The sequence below is a fragment of the Camelina sativa genome, chromosome 11 (assembly GCF_030686135.1).
Source record: "Camelina sativa cultivar CO46 ecotype springtype chromosome 11, ASM3068613v1".
In the NCBI taxonomy this organism is placed as follows: domain Eukaryota; kingdom Viridiplantae; phylum Streptophyta; class Magnoliopsida; order Brassicales; family Brassicaceae; genus Camelina; species Camelina sativa.
The window spans coordinates 17,103,500-17,123,532 of NC_141890.1; the positions used below are offsets into that span (position 1 = coordinate 17,103,500).

Consider the following 20,033-nt stretch of genomic DNA (forward strand, 5'->3'; position numbering starts at 1 on the left):
CACAACTCAGCAAATTCAGGCTCCCCCTCTTGAACTGGAGCTTCCTCTTCACCAATGAAGTGAATGGACTTGGACTGGCTGAGGAGTATCTTGTCAAGCTTCTCATTGACCATCTTCAAATCCTTCTTATACTTGTCCTCTTGATCAGTTGAGGAGCTCCTTATGGTCCTATCATAGTCCTCATTATAATTGCCATCAGATTGAGCAAGATTCTCAACTAATTCCCATCCTTCTTCCACATTCTTGTTGAGGAAATTGCCATTAGAGGCTGTGTCAAGAAGCATTCTTATCCTGGGAAGCACTCCTCTATACAAGGTGCTTAGAAGTGACTCATTGCTGAAGCCATGGTGAGGACACTGAGTTTGGAATCCTTTAAACCTCTCCCAAGCTTCACAAAAGCTCTCATTATTCCTTTGAGCAAACCCAAAAATCTCATTCCTCAGCCTAGCAGTCCTTGCATTGGAGAAGAACTTGGCCAGAAAAGCTTTCTTGCATGCATCCCATGTGGTGATAGCTCCAGTAGGTAGAGTCTTCTCCCAAAGGTGAGCTTTGTCTCCAAGAGAAAATGGGAAGAGCCTTAATTTGAATCCATCTTCACTCACTCCATTGATCTTTGTGAGGCCACATATTCTGTCAAACTCATCAAGGTGATATAGTGGATCCTCCATTGGCAACCCATGAAACTTGTTGGCTTGTATCATTGAGATCAATCCACTCTTGATCTCAAAGTTATTGTTTGCTACTGAAGGTGGCACAATTCCAGCCCTTTGGTTGTGGGTATTGGGTGCATCTCCTGCACCAATGTGCCTTGGTCTTTGCTCATGGATAGCTTGTTGCTCCATGATGTCTTGACCTTGTTGTTGTTGAACTACTCTTCCTTGCTTATGTCTCAAACCCTTTTGTAGCCTGTGGATGTTGTCAATAGGCTGTTGAAGACTATCTTTGCCTTTTGACCTTGTGTGCATCAACAAACTCTACTACAGACTCGAACAAGTACACGGTCGAGCGCAGGCTCGAGTGGGTGGTCGAGTTGACTGGGAAGTAATGGCTAATTGGATCCGGCTTCTGGCTCGATCACAGCTCGGTCGAGTGGTGGTCGAGTAGGTGGTCGAGTGGGTACCTGAAACACAAAACAGCCAAGCAAAGGAAGATTCGAGTTCAGTAACGTCACAAGTGTTTAAACAAACTTAATCTTAGACTAATAATGATCCTAAATGTCACAAAACACACTCAAATGGGCAACGGCGCCAAATTGAAACTGACTTTCTTTGTGGTGTATGAATGAATGATGTATGGAATGAATAGAAGTCAGGGTGTTTCAATTCCCCTTATGCAGTTGCAGTATAAGAGGTGTCAATCCTATCTGAGTGATTGTGAACAATTAAGATGTGCTTATGAGTCTAAGTCAAGCCAATTGTAAAGATTGTTTGTCACTAACAATCCTAAAATGAGATATGAAATGCAGAAAGTAAAAACAACTAGAACAAGATACTAAATGCAAACAGAACAGACAAATTAAAGCTATAATGAAACTAAAACAGAGATAGAAACTATGCTAATGAACTAATGCAAGACAAGTAATGAACAGGAAACTACGTGAATGCAATGGAAATGAAACAGGAATGAAACAAGACAATCACAAATCAAAAACACAAGTTCTGGGGATGAACTCGAGCAGCACTCGACCGAGTGTAGGTCGAGTACGTGGTCGAGCTAGACTTAAACGTGAAAACAGAGCAACACAAGAAAAACAGAGCAATGCTAAAACTAATCAAACAACAAGCAAGCAATGATATTTAGACTAAGATTTCAATAAACAAAGAAGGCCTTGAGGAGGGATTCATGGGCTGAGCTAATCATTGTGGTTATCTAACTTGGTCAACAAATCTCAAGCAAACTTTGAGCTGATCTCTAGACATACTATTCCAAGACATGTTTAATCCACTCTCATGGCAAGAAACAATCACACCTATGCAATTCTAGACTTGTTCTCACAAAGTAAAGAATCTACACAAGCAGGCATTAAGCAATACATCTCAAACCAAACAAGACTCCTAATCTCTTAGCAAGCCTAATGGTAAGCTCTAGATCTAGCCTTATTTATGCTTCTTAGACATTGGTGTGATGTTAAGATGCTTGAAATCAAACCCTACCTTCTCAGATATAGGATCAGCATTAAGATCATCTAGCCTAGAAGAGATCTACAACAATCAAGCTTGACCAAATCAAACAAACCACAAGATCAACCCAGCCTAACCCATCCTCAAGGTCCTAAACAAACTACTCACAAGAACACATGGTGAAATATGTCAAAAACCCAGAAAATAATGAAACTTGCATCATTAGAAAGATGAAACAGAGATCTACAATATTGATGAAGGAATAAAACTCGAAATCTTAATACTTTGAAAGTTATGAAACAAACAAAATATAAGAATCTAGTCTTTCTCTCTCAAACAAGTACAAAATCTAAAATAAAAGAAAAGTGCAAAAGGAATAAAATCTAAAAAAGGTAAAAACTAGGTTTTAGACTCTCTAAAAAGCTGGACTCTTTGGTGGCTGCAGGTACAAGGGCTTTATATAGGAGATGAGGTGGAAGCCCTAAAAATACAAAAAGTCAAAGTAGTCAACGGCTCGGTCAACTCGACCAGTGCTCGGTCGAGTGGCTGGTCGAGCTGGCTTCTCTCGTGCATTCTCCACTCGGTCGAGTCCTCCTCAGCACACGGTCGAGTGGTGGTCGAGTGGTGCGGTCGAGTTGGACTCCGGACCTTGATTCTACAGCCTTAACTCTCTTGTTTTCTCCTCAGGACAGCTTCACTTCTCCTCAGCATTGCTTCCATGCTCCTTAAGCTCCAAAATCACCTGTTTATGCATGAAAAGATGCAAATGCAATGCAACTATACTCTAATGCATGATTAGTCCTAAAGCTACACAATAATGGCCTAAATGGATAGCAAAAGATGCAAAAGTTGTGAATAAACTAAGGGAAAACAAGGTAAAATATATGAACATCATTTAGTGGCGAGATGGCGAGACTTCCGCGTACGAGACCTTGGCGAGCTCAAGTTCATGATGTTGTCATGGGGTCACCATACGAGACACGTTGATGAGATTACCATTTGCGAAGAAATTGACGAGCTCGTACGAGTCGAGATGTGCGCGTGTAGCTGGACAGTGGATGTTGTATGCGGGTGATAATGGTATGCGAGATAGAGCAGTACGCTGGATGGTACATGTTGCGCAGTATGGAAAACGAGGCAGTACAATATGCGGGATGGTGATAATGCGCAGTGCATGGATAATTCTGGTGTGATCGATCTATCTCGAATACTATGGCGTTTTTGATGTGGTTGTCGCTTTAGTACTGATCGGTTGCTTGGTTGGTTTTACAAGGTCTCGCGCCATGGCTTCTGGAGATGATGTCTTTGGTGACGTTCCGGAGGAGTTTGGAGATGATCAGTATTGTGCGCTAGAGAGAGGTCTCGATGAAACTAGAGTGGGCTGTCCTTCATGGTGGAAACCGATGGAGGAGGAGGGCGTCCTACCTGATCTTACGGACGAGGATGTTCGGAATCTCGAAGACATGTTTCCTGCGGATAACCAGCACCTTAGTCTGATCCCACATCCTTCAGGTCAGCACCGCGCAAAGGTGCTCTCGTACGAATGTGGTGGTCACTCTCGTAATCTCATCAAGATTGACCTCTTCTTCTGCTTCTTCCAATCGGTCGAGTCCCTCTCCTCACACGGTTGAGTGTCTGGTCGAGTATGGTGGTCGAGTGGACTTCCGGACCTTGGTTCTCTTCTGCTCTAGCTCCTTTTTCTGCTTCTCTTGATGGCTCCACTCTCCTTCAGCACTTCTCCATGGTCCTTTGGGTCCTAAATCACCTGATTATGCAATAAACAATGCAATGCAATGCAAACCTACTCTAATGCATAAACAGTCCTAAAATTACTCAATAATGGCTAAACAAGCTAGTAAATCATGCAAAAGGTGTAAATAAACTAAGGTAAAACAAGGTAACATATATGAACATTAACACCCCCAAACTTAGTCTTTGCTTGCCCTCAAGCAAATAAATAAGACATAAATAGGGAAGTGAGGTTTAAAAGTGGGATCTCAGCTCCTAAAGCTTGATAATACACTAGCTAGAATCAATGTCCAAGTTACTAATACTATGATGCAAGGTGAATGAGTTGTACTTAAAGATTTTAGACAAGCCTTTCACAACCTTAACTGATTCAAGCCTTAGACTTCCACATGCATTCAAATCAACCATTTCCTTTAACATTCATTAAACAAGAACATGAATCAACTTATGCAATGCTTAAACTCATTTGGCTTGGTAGTAAAAGATTTAGAGACAATGATGGTCTCTCTTTAGAGTGGGGCTTATCAATATCAAGGTTCTCTCATAAAAAATGGATTGAGCTTTAGAAGAAGGCTAAAGGTAAGAACACTTAGACACATACAAGATCAAAACCTTGTCTACCCAAAGGCACCCAAAGTGTTTGATCCTAAAATTCTAATCCCAAATGATCCTAGTTCTACCATTTAACTTCATCTCTTCTCAAATACCCTTTTCTCTTTTGGTTTTTTAGCCTTAGGAGAGGTTTCTTATTTGAACTCTCTAGTGGAATGGAGGTTTCTTTCTTATTGCTATAGTTCCCTTTTCTTTTTATTTCTTAAGACATTAAAGCTTTTTGCTAGCCTCTTCTTTACTTTCTTTCTTTTCTTTGACTAGAACCATCTCTTATCAAATTTAGACTTCCCCATTCTTTCACTAGAACTTAAATTATTTAAACACATTTCCCTCATAAAGACTCTAACCTTTTCTTTTTGTTTTCCCTCTTTTCTTTTTTTTTTCAAACAAACCAAGTCCCAAACCCAGAAATCAAACCACCTAGTCCTATCTAACTTGAAAATTGCAAACTAGAACTACACAAGGCTTTATTCCTGTCAGCTCAAACCTAACACTTTCTTCCAAGCTCAATCCCAAAAAGGCCTCACACACACAAGAATAGACATGGCTTGAAAGAAAGGTTGGTTAAGGGTAGGGAAAACTGATTTTAATGATGAAATCAGCTACTTGGATCAACAAGAGTGGTAAAAAGGGGAAACATGATCCAAATATGTATATGGTATCCATGAGTTTTAAGCAATGCACAAACTGATAATTAAAAGTCAATATTAGGTTCTTATAAATAGGAAATGACATCAAATCACAACATGCTTCAGTTTAGACAGAATGCAATATAGGAATTCTAGACTTGGTTCAATCTTATGTTTCTAACCACTCAACTAGCATCAAAGTACTATTAACCTGGGCATTGATCCTAGTTTAGTGAATTTAAACAAGTTAACAAGGCTAAACTCATCATTGATCTCTAATACAACATATGAAACAATCCTATATGAAACATGCTAGCAAGATCCTAATATGCAATGCAAACTACATGAACACTCTTTTTTTTTTATAAAGATTTTTGTAAAAATTTTCAAAAAAATTTTGGTTTTTCTATGCCTTATATGAAATGCAAATATAAACATGATAATGCTAAAAATTTGAAATAAGAAAATAAAACACAACATCAAATACTATCTCAAACCCTTCCCCCAAACTTAAATTACACAGTCCACTGTGTAAGAGAAATTTGAAAGAGGATTCAAGACTCAAAATAAAACAAAACAAGAAATGCAATGGTATTTATATTGAAATGGGTGATGGTGGTACCTCATGGGTTGTGGAAGAAGCTATCTACAGCATCGCTCATGCGGTCATAGGTGTAGTTGGGGTCTTGATTATGACTTGGAGATGGAGAAACAGGGTACTCGACTATGGCCATCGATTTGGACTCGGTCGAGTGCTCGGTCAAGTGGACTGGTCGAGTGAGTGGTGGTGGGTAGAATGGTTGACCTTGCTGCCCATAGTATTGTTGCATGAGGGATGGGTACATGAAGTACTGAGGTGGAAAGGGAGGGTAAACTTGGCTATAGGGATAGCATGTAGGAGCTGGAAAACCATAGGGAGGTCTGGGCAAGTACTCGGCCGAGTGCATTGAAGGTGCTCGGTCGAGTGGGTGCTCGAGTGTACCGGTCGAGTGCCTTGGAAACTGTTGTTCTGTGCGAACTGGACCTCTTTTCCTCTGAATTGGCTCATGCAGCGAGGCTCTTGCTGGTACCACCGGATTTTCAGCTCTAGACAATGCTCTAGTTGAGCTACTCCTCCTCAAAGGTCTAGCTGGTGATGAATTTCCACTTTTCAATTCAGCAATCTCTTTCTTTAAACCCTTTATGGACTTAGTCATCTTCACCACTTTCTTCTTCAATTTATCCGCAGTCTTGCCATGCCACTTGTTCCACTTTTGAAGAAGTGTCACCCTCGTGCTAGTCTCACTAACTCCTTTAAAAACTCTTGGACTTGGCTCATAATCTTCAAAATAGAACTGCTCTTCCCCATCAGCCATCTCCACATCTTCAGCTTGGTATTCTCTCCTTTGGGTTGTACCATCAAACAACAATTCAGCAGCTGGCCAAAAGTCAATGTTTAGCCCTTCTCTTATGGTGGTGAGTGCTTGATTAGGTAGAACGAGCTGAGTCTTCCCCAATGTTGGATGCTCAAAGTTGAAAAGGTGCTTCCCATGGTGCATCTCCTTGGCTAGAATGAGAATGGAGGTGAGGTATTGGGTGTCAATCCATCTTGGTTTGACATTCTCTCCTTGAAGTGGTACACTGGCAGCTACTAGGATTGGAGTGATGATGCCTCCAATGGTTAGAACTCCAGTTGAGTTCCTCTTATGTAGCTTGCTCACCCAGCTTCTATAATAAGTAAATTGGTCAATGAGGACCATAGCCAAATCTGTTTCCACAGTACTCCCAAGAATGATGGTCCCATCTCTTGTTTGTGTGATGATGCCATAGAGTGCTGCATCAATCATCTTAAGCTCTCCTTCATTCAAGTTTCCAGTCTCCTTCCTAGCAAAGAATGGGTTTGCTAAGGCCTTGTGGAAGTACCTTAGGACTGGACTCCTTATCTTTGAGCTCTTGGTCTTGGAAGAAGAATAGAGCTTGTTATTTCCAATTGTTTCCCAAACAGCAAAGAGTTCTTCCCTTGGTATGACCATGTTCTCTTCACTTCCAACTTCAAACCCATATAGTGTAGCTAGCTGCTTGAGTGACAACTCATACTTCTTGCCCTTGATGGTAAAATCAATGTAACCAGCTCCCATCTCTTGATCCATCCTTGTGAAGAAATGCAACTTGATGGTGGCTAAGAGTTCACAGCTCTCTTCTCTATACCCCTCCATGCACAATCCCATGAATTTGCTTAAATTGCATTTCTCAAAGAGAAACTCAACATCTTCAGCAATACCCAACTTCTCCATGGTCTCCTTATGTGGGTATCTTGTTCCTTGGAAGCTCATTTTCATGAAGGCTTCATAGAGTTGGCTAGGAGTTAGGGCACCAGATTCTTCTTCTACCTCTTCTTCTTCCTCACTCTCATTCTCTTCTTGTTGCACTTCAGCTGATGGCCTCTTCCCTTTTGCATTGTTTCTTTTTATGTGCTCTTCAAGAGTAAACTCCATCTCCTCATCACTCTCAGTTCTCTCTGGATCTTCCTCAGCAGGTTGATCTTTCTTCTTTGACGTGCCACTCGACCCCCTACTCAAACTGGCACTCGGTCCCCTCGAGTATGTGGTCGAGTGCGCTCACCAATCTCTCTTTTTGAGACCAACAGTGCATCACGACGATCCATAAAACGATCAGTGGCTTCCTTGGCAGCAGCTTCGCTGATAGCAGCTTGTTGTGGTATTTTCTGTATTTGGAAGACATTTCAAAAGAAAACTGAAAGGAATAGACTCAAAGCTCAGAGTTAATAGGTTAGTAACCCAAAACCAAAAAAACTAAGGTTGAGCAAGAAAATGAAACTTGAGAGAGATTTTCTAGCTAGATTTTGAGTGTTTAAGCAAATGAGAGAGTGTGAGAGGCTTAGGATCGAGTTTACCTCTATATAAAGAGGCTAAGGGAACAAAGAGACAAGGGTGGAGCGTCCATACCATTAAAAATTTGAATTTGGAATCTTTGACTCACTTTTGCTGCCACTCGACCCCACATGGTCGAGTGCTTGACGGAAAATTGAATTTCGAATTTGAATTTCGAATTTGTCTCTCCCTCCACTCGATCGTGCAAGAGAAATTTGAACTGAGTGGGCTTGGGCTTCCATGTCACCCGATCGAGTACCTCTCATGAGCTGGTCGTGTGGCCTTAAAAACCCATTTCTACAAGTCCATTTCTTCTCAAACCCATCTATACTCTCCTTAAAAAGTCTGCCCAACACAAACATAAAAGAAAAAGATCAAAACTACAAGGAAAATCAAACTTATGTACAATGATACCTTAGGGATTTCCTCCCTAGTGAGCTTGTTTAAAGTCACTAAGCTTGACTTTTGATGTCTTTTCAGGCTTGGTTTGGAGACCAAGGAGGTGATGAGATCCTCCCTGGTATAACTTTATCACCATGAACCTTGTCCTTGGTCAAAACATGCAATCCATTTGAAACTTGTTTATTCTTGATCTTGAGCCTTGGCCTTGCTTTCTTAACAGACTTCTTGTTGAGTTGCACTTGGAGATCCTTCACCAGATCAGTCAACACTTGAACTGAAGTCTTAAGGTTTTGAACAGCTACCTCATTGTTTGAAACCTTGACCTTCGAGTCCATTTCTTTCTTAAGAGACTCATCAGCTGCTTTATCTTCTAAAACAAAGGGTTGGCCTCCTATGGTTGGTTGGTTTGTTGCATTCTTGACATTAAACCTCATAGTCAACCCATCAGCAATGTCCAGGCTGATCATACCCTTTTTAACATCAATGACAGCTCCAGCAGTGGCCAAAAATGGTCTTCCAAGAATAATAGGATCATCAAGCTCCTGTTCCATCTCTATAATGATGAAGTCAGTTGGTATCCTTGCCTTGCCAATCATTACTGGAAAGTTCTCTAGCTTGCCAACCACATCTTTCCTAGACCCATCAGCAAGACTTATGAAGAGGTTGCTTGGCCTGAACTCTTCATATCCTAGCTTCTCTGCTATTGAGAAGGGCATGACACTCACAGAAGCTCCAAAGTCACATAAACACTTGTTGAAGTGCATATAGTTCAGTGAGCATGGTAGATTGAATGGGCCTGGGTCTTCTAGTTTTGTTAGGATAACAGCTTCCCCAATCTCTTCAAGATCCCTCTTGTCCTGATTCTGAGCTTTCTACTTGGATATCTCAAGTAGCATGCCTTTGTATAGAGGGTATGGAGCATAATGTTCCAAAGCAGGTCCTCTCTCTTCTTCTTTCTCTTCAATGACAACCTCTTGTTTCAAAGCCATCACTTCTTTTTTTTCAATTCTTTCCCTGAGTTCCTTTAGCTTTTGTTCCTTGAATCATCCTGGGAATGGCAAAGGTGGTTTGTAAGCAGGGGGAATGTATCTGGCAGGTTTAAAAGCTTATGCGGGAGCAACTCGATGATGTGCTCGATCGTGTGTGTGGTCGAGTACATGGTCGAGTTGTTTTTCTGCTTCAATCTGTTGAGTAAAACCTTCACTTTGAGCTTCATCTTGCGACAAATCCTCCCCAACTTGAACCTCACTGTCCTCAGTGACAGCTTCCTCATAGAAATGGATAGATTTAGCTGTAAACTCCTTTGGATATTAAATAGCTTTACTTGGTAGTTGGTTTGGCTTAGGAGCTGATGTAGAAGCAATGTTGCTCTCCATGAACTTGACTTTAGAATTCAAGCTCTCAAACTTAATGTTCAGGTCATTATAAGAAGAATCCAGCCTTTGGTTTATCTCAGCAAACTTTTTTGCTGTCTCAAACTGCCCATTTGCTTGTCAAAGTAACAATTGCTGCATCATAGCTCTTAAGTTTGGTTCCTAGGCTTGGTTGGTCTGAAACCCTGGTGGGGGAGACATTGGAGCCTGATAACCTTGTTGTTGCTGCTTGGGTACATAATTGTGCTGCTGTTGTGCTTGTTGTGGTGGATAGACTTAGTCTTGTGGGTTTGCCACATTTGTACTCCTATAAGATAGATTGTTGGGCTTGAACTGGTTGTAAGGCTTGAAACCACCTTGGTTCTGCACATAACACAGCTCAGCTACCTCATTCTCCCCATCTGAATTGTTGTATCCTCATCACCAAGAAAGTGAATGTTCTTCTGTTGACTAAGCAGAATCTTGTCTAACTTATCATTAACAATCTTCAAGTCTTTTTTATACTTCTCATCTTGTGCAGAATCAACAAACCTTATTGTTCTATCATAGTACTCACTGTAGTTCCCATCAGATTAGGCCAAGTTCTCAACTAGCTCCCAGCCGTCATCTACATGCTTGTTGAGGAAGTTTCCATTTGATGTTGTGTCCAGCAACATCTTTATCTTGGGAAGAACCCCTCTGTACACTGTGCTGAGCAGTGACTCATTACTGAACCCATGGTGTGGACACTGTGTTTGGTAGCCCTTGAATCTCTCCCAAGCTTCACAAAATGTCTCATTGTTCTTCTGTGCAAAGCCTGAAATCGCATTCCTTAACCTTGCTGTTCTGGCATTGGAGAAGAATTTGGCTAAGAAGACCTTCTTACACCTATCCCATGTGGTTATGGCTCCTGTTGGTAGTGTCTTCTCCCATAAGTGAGCTTTGTCTCCTAGAGAGAATGGAAACAACCTGAGCTTAAAGCTATCCTCACTCACACCATTGATCTTTGTGAGGACACAAAGCCTATCAAATTCATCTAGATGATTCAAAGGATCCTCCATTGGCAATCCATGGAATTTGTTGGACTGGATTATAGTGATTAGCCCACTCTTAATTTCAAAATTGTTGTTGGCTACTGCAGGAGGTATTATGCCAGCTCTCTGTGTATGTGTATTGGGAGCATCTCCTGCTCCAATTTGCCTTGGCCTTTGATTCTGTTGCATTGGTGGATCCATCAGTAACTGTTGTTCCTATTCCTGAAGGATTCTGGTTTTCTGTTGCCGCAAGTCTCTTGGTAGGCGGTTGATATGATCAAGGTACCTTTGAAGATTCTGGTTTCCCTTGGATCTAGTTTGCATCAACTGACTCGATCGCTAGCTCGAACAAACACTCGGTCGAGCACAGGCTCGAGTTGAAGACTGAACCGACTGAGACGAGAAGACTAATGGCTCGATCAATCACTCAGACGTGCAGACGGTCGAGTGTTGGGTCGAGTTGGTACCTGAGATTCAAAACAACCAAGCAGATGAAGAAGTTAATCAGTAGTGATCAAGTGAACAATAGAACTTAATCTTAAACTTGTGTATATCCTGAATGTCACAAACATTTACTCAAATGGCAACGGCGCCAAATTGAAACACTTTGTTTTGGTGTGGTTTCTTATGAATGAATGAATGATGCAATCAAACAAACAGACATAAGTATGGATGATGATGAATGGTCAGGTGGAATGTAAGAGGTTTCAATTACTCTTATGTTGTTGTAATATAAGAGATGTCAATCCATAATGAGTAAGATGCAAGCAATCAGGATGTGAACACTTATCTAAGTTAAACCAAGTATGAAAATGGTTTTGTTCTAACAACCTAGTGATAATGATGAAATGCAGAATGTAAAACTACTAAGATAAGAGACTAAATGCAAAGTGAACAATGTAAATAAAACAAAAATGATCCTCACAAGAGCAAAAACTACACTAATACAAGACAGTAAATGCAGCAGGATTAAACAAGGGTGAATGCAATGAAACAGGAATGAAACTAGAAAGATGCAGAACATAAACAAGAACTCTGGAAGGAGCTCGAGCAAGCACTCGATCGTATGCTCGATCGAGTACTAGGTCGAGTGGGTTGATACGAAGAACAAAACCAAAATCAACAATCAAAACAGAGCAAAATGAAAGCGAATCAAACAGGAAGCCAATAACAGTAATCAAATAGAGAAATCAATAAACAAAGTAGGTCCTAGGGATGGGTTCATGGGTTGGACTTAAGTTATAATCACCTAAACTGATCAACAAATCTCAATCAACAGTGAGCTATCTCTAGACAATGATCTTCTAATACTTGTTAATCCATTCTCATGACAATAACAATCAAGCTTAGATACTCCTAGACCTAGTTCTCACTAGCTAAGACATATAAAAGCAGGCATTAAGATCCAGATCATCAATGTCAAAAATCATCTTAAACATCCAATCTCTCAGGTTAAGCATGATAATCTCTAGCATTAGCTTTATCTAACAACTTAAACATTGGTATGATGCTAAGAAGCTTAAGATCTATTCTTACCCTCTTAGATATAAGAACAACATAGAGCATATCTAATCTAGAAGAGACATTTAAACAATCAATCTTGATCAATCTAAGCAACCATAACTCTTATCCAGCCTTATCCATCCCTAAGATCCTAACACACTACTCAGAATCACTAAACATGATGAACTAAATCATAAACCCAGAAATTAATGAAACTTGCATGATTAGAAAGATGAGACAAAGATCTACAATATTGAACAAAGAAGCAAACTCAAATTAATACTTTGAAAGTTATGGAACCAACAAGTATCAAAAATCTAGAGAAAAATACAAGAAAAAGTGGCTAATGATCTAAGCAAAAACTAAATCATGATGAACAAAATCATAAACCCAGAAATTAATGAAACTTGCATGATTAGAAAGATGAGACAAAGATCTACAATATTGAACAAAGAAGCAAACTCAAATTCTTAATACTTTGAAAGTTAGGGAACCAACAAGTATCAAAAATCTAGAGAAAAATACAAGAAAAAGTGGCTAATGATCTAAGCAAAAAATAAATATTTCCAAAAGGGTAAAAACTAGGTTTCTTAGATATTTTCTCTCTAAAGTGGCTTCTTGGCGGCCATAGAGTACAATAGGTTTATATAGGAAGGAAGGGAAGCACTAAAATGGCTAGAAGACAAAATAGGGAGGCGGCTCAGTCAACTCGACCATGTGCTCGGTCGAGTGCATGGACCTCTTCTTTTGCTTCTTCCAATCGGTTGAGTCCCTCTCCTCACACGGTCGAGTGTCTTGTCGAGTGTGGTGGTCGAGTGGACTTCCGGATCTTAGTTCTCTTCTGCTCTAGCACCTTTGTCTGCTTCTCTTGATGGCTCCACTCTCCTTCAGCACTTCTCCATGCTCCTTTGGGTCCTAAATCACCTGATTATGCAAGAAACAATGCAATGCAATGCAACCCTACTCTAATGCATAAACAGTCCTAAAATTACTCAATAATGGCTAAACAAGCTAGTAAATCATGCAAAATGTGTAAATAAACTAAGATAAAACAAGGTGAAATATATGAACATCACTCTCTATATCAGTCATGACCCTCTTTATATTCTCTTTGCAGTCAATTTGAAATGACCTGATCCATTTTTTTTTAATAATAAATAATAAATATATAAAATAATAATAATAATAAATACACTACAACTAGTGGTCCCATACCCACTAGCCACCTAACCACAAGCACACCAAACAACAGAAATAATAAACAATACTAATGAATATACAATAATAAACAACCAATATTCAATAATCGGCTTTAACTCATAATAAATAATCAAACTACATGAATCAAAGAACCAGCAATCCTAAACAATGTTCTAATGACTCAACTCTAGCAACCTAGCATAACCAGACAACCACCAAATGAGACACTAGAACATCCTCCTCTTCATTGTCTGGATTCCACGATCACACTTTGCCTTTACCTGCACCACAAACACAAATTGCAATGCATGAGTATTTTATAAACACTCAGTAAGGCAATCCTCCCACCTACTGGGCTATACACACAAGAAATAGAGATATCTCTAACCATCAACCAACAATCAATAACCAAACAACAACAAACTAGGGCTCTGCATCGACCGACACCAACACATGCATCGACTGACACCAACTGGGGTTTGCATCGACCGACGCATGGTCTAAATCGACCGATGCAAGGTTCACTTGCATCAACCGATACTCACATCGCATCGACCGACGCATGCTTGACATAGTACGAAATCCCTAATAGCATCGACCGACGCCTCCACATGGCATCGACCGATGCTCCTAGGTCAAACGCGCCGTCCTTGCAATGCATACACCGACACACATGCCGAGCATCAATTTCCCCAAACCTTCTCGCCGGATCTTCGTTCCTACAAACGTCAAACTCGATCCCAAGCCACAAGAAAGCCTCACAAAGCCTTAAATAACATTCTAAGATGCCACACAACACATAATCAAGCAGATCAGAGAAATCTCCAGCTTAGATAAGCCATGGTCATGCACTTACCTTTTCCAAGACGATTATGAACCTTACACAAGAAGGAAAACGTTCTTAGGAAGCTCCTACAACGATCCCAGCTACAGATCTCTACAGGAACCGCCTCAAATCATCCAAAATCTTCAAGAAAACTCAAGAACACTTTTCTCTCTTTCTTTTCTCTCAAAAGCGGCTAAACACGACTAATGAGACAAAACCTCGACTTAAGGGTTTTTTCCCTAACCCAAAACGCAGCGTTTTACTTAAGTTGAACCGCACAAACGGGACCTTGCATCAACCGATGCATTACCAGCATCGACTGATGCACATCTCAAACCGGGATTCCGGTTCGCGGATGTTACACAATTATATTCTTCAGAGACTAACCATGGCTGAGAGCATATTCTGATCATAAGTCGCAAATGTCAATGTCCTCAACAAAAGCACCATCAGAATTTGATACCAGTAAGAGCCAGTAAAGGGAGGCTGTTCGATCAAGAGGTGAGTATGGAATTCTGTTGTTGTAGACTGACAAGATTAGAATCAAAGTACAGCTTTTTTCTTAAAGTTGAGATACAACTGTGATTGTCTGATTGTCTGGTTAAAAATCATATCTCGTTTGGTTATAACTTACATTTATAAAGTGAGTTATCAATTTGACGAAAACTTGGGTCCACTTAGAAAACATACAGTTCTCATATCGACTGGCTTATGTTTGCTCATAAACAGCATATAGAGATCAGAAAACGTCCCTGTTTACATGCATCATATATTCTTTAAAGGTTCTAGAGGTCAGCTTTTCATATACTTATTGTTCTATAGTGACGTGTAGTATGGATCCTGCTAGTATTGTATCATCTCTCCGTTTGATTCATTTGTTAGTGTTTTTTTTGTTTTCAAATTCCTGTTTTGCATCTAAATGATGAATAATCAGAGTTTTCTTGTTTTTAAATCATACTTTTAGTAATCTGTATTTTTTTGTTTTGCAAAATTGAAGTCTTTAGTATTTACTTTTCTCATATCTTTGTTGATTTTTGTTATGATTTCAAAGGTATTTCCTTCTCTCACTGCTTATTAGCTTCTCGCATCTTCGCTTGTTGCATCTTCACCACTTCTTAGGTATGTAGAATTCCATTACAATTTATTTGAAACCATTTATCATGTCTAAATATGTGATTTGTAATATTTGATTTATTTTAGTTGTGGCTAATTCATACTAATTCATCTTTTATTTTATTTGGCAGGAATGGAAAACAGGTATCCTAAGCGCCTTATGGAAGTTAGAAATGAGCCACAAGTTGGCCAGATAAATAACTCATATCGAACGTCTATTTTACACAAGATCAAGAGCGCATTACCAGAGGAGTATGAGATTGTGAAGGGTGATCCAGTTTTCTCACATATATTTGCATTGTATGAGAATGGTCTTGGGTACTCAGCTCGGTTGATACACAACATCATGTGTAGGCAGTTGGTGACAAAGAGAATACATGAGCTGTGGTTTGTGTTTGGTAAGAAGCCACTTAGATTTTCCATGCAAGAATTTCATGCAGTTACTGGGCTAAAGTACAATGACGATTTAATGGTGATTCAGAGAATTGGACAGACTATAATGGGTTTTGGAGTAAATAATTGAAGAGAGGTGGGATCATTACCATTCAAAGTTTGATGAAAACCCACCTTGAAGCAGCTCCCACGTGGGGAAAAAAAGAAGATGAGAAGATGAGAAGATGAGAAGAAAGCAGCTCCCAACATTGAAGCAGCTCCCAACATTCGGTTTGTGTATGTTTGTGTAATTGTTGGGTTGGTAATGGCTAAAGATGAGAAGAAAGCTATACCACATTCATACATCAAGCTGGCAATGGATCTTGATAAGGTCAGGACTTATCCTTGGGGTCTTGTAGCTTTTGACCATTTAGTTAACTCTATCATGGAAGCAAGGAAAAAACTGAAGAATCCCATAAGTTACATCCTCAATGGTTTCTCATATGCTCTCCAAGTTCGTGTTATTGGAGAACTGTTGGGAGAGAAGATTGACAAGGAGATTACAGCTACTCGATGTTCTAATTGGAGAGGTGCTGCAAAAGTATCCTATGATGAACTCCTCCTCGTAGAAAAAAATCAATTGGAAAAAAGGTTAGTTGACTACTATTCATTTTTTATTTATCTCCCTTATCTTTGAATATATTGAATTTTTTAATAATTGATAAACGAATTGAATGTATGTTGATTTGTTTTTTTTGGCAGGATGTAGTTTATCCATACATTTCCTCCACCAAAAACTATGATCTATTGGAGGCTGCAGAATTTATGAGTCACTAGATCAGTACTTGCGCTACGCCGCGGGTTTTTCCTATTCGTATTTTATAGTATGATAGTATATAATAGATGTGTCTTCAACATATGCTCAAATGGACAGTTCGGTTGAGTTATTATAAACCTTTACATTTACAATCATTTAGAATCTAGAACTACAACCGTGCAAGCGCTTTTGTATTTTATATTAGATTTTCTCTACTTACGTGGGAGAGATATCAATTTTCTCTACTTAATTAACTGCAGTTCGATTTTTCTTTAAATCAATTATTTTTAGCATTGTTTGAGTTTTCTTCTTGTACTTTAGTTTTTTCAACGTCTTAGATAGATAAGAAAAAACCTTGAAAAAATAGACTCATCTTCTTTCCTGAGAACTCCATCTACTCTTTCATCCTAAATAGATTCAAGTTTATTTTCAATGGGAAGAGGATCTCAACAACATTTTGTTATTTAGGATTGCTGCAACATCCATCAGTGTATTTTGTATTTTAGAGTCTGCTTGTTAGTGGTTTTGCCTTTAACCCAAGTACCGAATACAATTGACATAGTGCTGAAAACACTACAAACTCAGAAAGAAATTTTTTAGCATATATATCTGATGAAGCATCGCCTAAGATAAAATTACTCTCTGGGATATCGTACGTAGAATATTTTGGAGATTTATTTACCCTAACTAATTTAGTTTTGAATGCGTTTTGCAGTAGTCGTGCTCATGATTTATATTGAACAGCCATCCACAACAATGTCAAGAAATCCTCTTTGTGGTAATTCTTCACCTATAAACCTACAATAAATTCAAAAATGTTAGGATGTGTATGTATTCTAAAAGTTAAAAGTCTGTAATATGTTACCCGATAAATGAAAGATTATTTTATTGAATCAAAGATCATTTTTTTTTTTTTTTTAATTACATGTGAAACTGTGTTCAAAAGGAAAAATAACTTTTTACATTTCTTTTGGCAGCTAATACAGAGTATTGCTTTTAAATGCTGAAAAAATTTAGGACTTTTTAATGCTGGAAAAAAAAACTTTAGGACGAGACAAAGTTTAGAGGTTGAGTCGTTAGACACGAGTTGCAAGCCAAGCTTGTAGGCCTTTCCCAAAGACCATTCTTTAAGAATCCTATATAGGAGAAGATTGAACATCTTAATCTTATTCATCTCAGAGCTTCATATACGTTATAATCAAACTCGATTTGTTTTTTATTGGTCGTATATGTACCTGTTATTTTTACCTATAATATTTCATGAAAATTATTGTTTTGTTGCAGGTTGATTTTAAAAGCTCAAATGAGGAGACTACGTCTAGAGCTATAACAAACTATGGATATGTTTATAAAACCTTAAAAATTACAAATCGGTTCTACATAATTGAGAACCATCTCTGAGGATTTTACCTTGACAATATGCATTTGGCAGATCAAAGGCTTTTACATCTCCTCCGATAATGAGTTTCATAATCATTGTGCTACCATCTTAATTAAGACCCTGCAGGAATAAGCTGATTCTTCCACCTACCAAACAAAAATAAAACAACATTTCTACTCTACACTCGGTTAAATCTTAGTTTCATTAATGAATAATACCTAACAACAATTAAAAAAAGAGACAATGAGAACAGATACGAGCAAAGCTCTCAAAAGAGGTTTCTGTACTGAGGGTATCCTTGAACAGTCTCTTAGCCAGCCTTGCTCAGTTTTCCTATGCCTCAAAGCTAAAGTATTTCTAGAAGAACCGTCGACTCAGCTCATCAGCTTCTTAGCATTTTTAGTTTTTCCTCTCCTCATCTTCAAATAATATACATCCTTCATCGATCTCACTGTAATCATTCCGTGCGGCTTCTTGTTTGGATATCCCATGAGGCTGAATCTCAATGCGTACAATACCTTAGCGATCGCTGATCTTTATCTAGATTTCAAGTCATATTGCGCGGCTGCCAAAGACTTTGGCGGGGAGTGGCTTCTGTTTGGCCTAGGAGTCCTCATGAAACAAACATATTAATTAGTCTAGTATGCAGATTGCAGAAGATAGAGAAGATGAAACTGAAGAAGAGAGCCAATTGAGTGTATTTGTGTAGGTAACGGAGAAAACGTCAATATATACCGGTATTACAATAATGATCTTCCTCAATTCTGATTTTTATTATTAGAGCAGTTATACCATCTTCTAAAACGTAAGAGAAGTCCAAAAGCTTAGGATTTTTTTTTTGTGCTTATAGGTGGCACATTCTTGCATGCTGATGTGGCACTCAAAAAAGGACAGTTGGTCATCTTTCATATTATAGATGATTAGATTCTAGTTATTTTTAAAATATATAAGTCATTCTACTTATTAACTCCAACATATTAGTCATTCTAGTTATTTTCCCTTAATTTTTTGTTTGATATCGAGTAGGCTTATAGAATATACGGAACCTAAAAGGCTTTGTGGGATATATGGTTGTTCAAGATTTTACAAAAATAAGTATGATATCAAATAGATTGAGTGAACATTTATGATTAAATTTATGGAATTGACATTCATCGACGCCAACAATTTTTAATTAACCATCATGAAATTTAAATTAAGAGGACAAGCATGTTTGTCGGCCTAGGCCGTAATTAGATATATCATCCCAAGTCCAAACCTATGATAATTAGAGAAAAGTACGATTATTCTGAAAAGTACGATTATTCTGCCACTTGTTCACTAAAAAAAGAAATGTCAAAATCTGAACCAAGCGGACAAATAACTCTCTCTCGTAACATAGTCCAAGAAGAAGCTAAGAGGTTGCTGCAGTCCGTATAGGCTAAGTTGTATCTAAACTTCCAGTTTTCTCTATTAAATCACAGTTTTTGGACGGTGTATGTACCTACGTACGTACCTGAGAGTTGGTGTGACACCCTGGTTTCAGAGACTTACGCAGAGGTTTAAAAGAATTGATTTGGCAACCTATGTCACCAAAGTGCACTTATTTTTACGGTCAAGGGTCCTGAGAGAACTTCACAGTTAAGCGTGTTTATGATGGAGTAGTCTTAGCTTGGGTGACCTTCCGGGAAGTGACTGTCGGAACTGTGCGAGTGAGGACAAAACACAGGAAAAGATCATGTGGTGATTTGTAGGGACGGTAACAAGTCTTTAAAAGCCTCCCGGAGATAGCAAACCGGCCGTCGGATATGGGTGGGCTCACGGGCCTAGTGAGAGAACATGAGACCCATTAAGGAAGGTGGCCTCATGGACTGGGATTAGACATAGGACCCACTAAGAGGTGGCGGTCGGGACGTTACAGTTGGGGAGTGTTTGATGGTTTTGAAATTGCATAGTTTGTTTTTTTGAATTCGCTCTGAGTTTTGGAACATTGTACGTACCTGTTACCTAGTCTAAAATATCATGGAAATCATAGGGTTGGGAGTGTTTGATGGGAGAAGAATGAAGACCATAC

At 39.1% G+C, this 20,033-nt stretch overlaps 2 non-coding genes across 2 annotated transcripts; both read left to right on the forward strand.

The window, feature by feature from the left end:
* The first annotated feature begins 339 nt into the window (after nt 1-339).
* Nucleotides 340-446, forward strand: LOC147934135 (small nucleolar RNA R71). Its single transcript, XR_015573299.1, has one exon. It is a non-coding gene; the product is annotated as a small nucleolar RNA R71 (small nucleolar RNA).
* Nucleotides 447-10,466: 10,020 nt separating this feature from the next.
* Nucleotides 10,467-10,573, forward strand: LOC147934136 (small nucleolar RNA R71). Its single transcript, XR_015573395.1, has one exon. It is a non-coding gene; the product is annotated as a small nucleolar RNA R71 (small nucleolar RNA).
* Nucleotides 10,574-20,033: the final 9,460 nt, after the last annotated feature.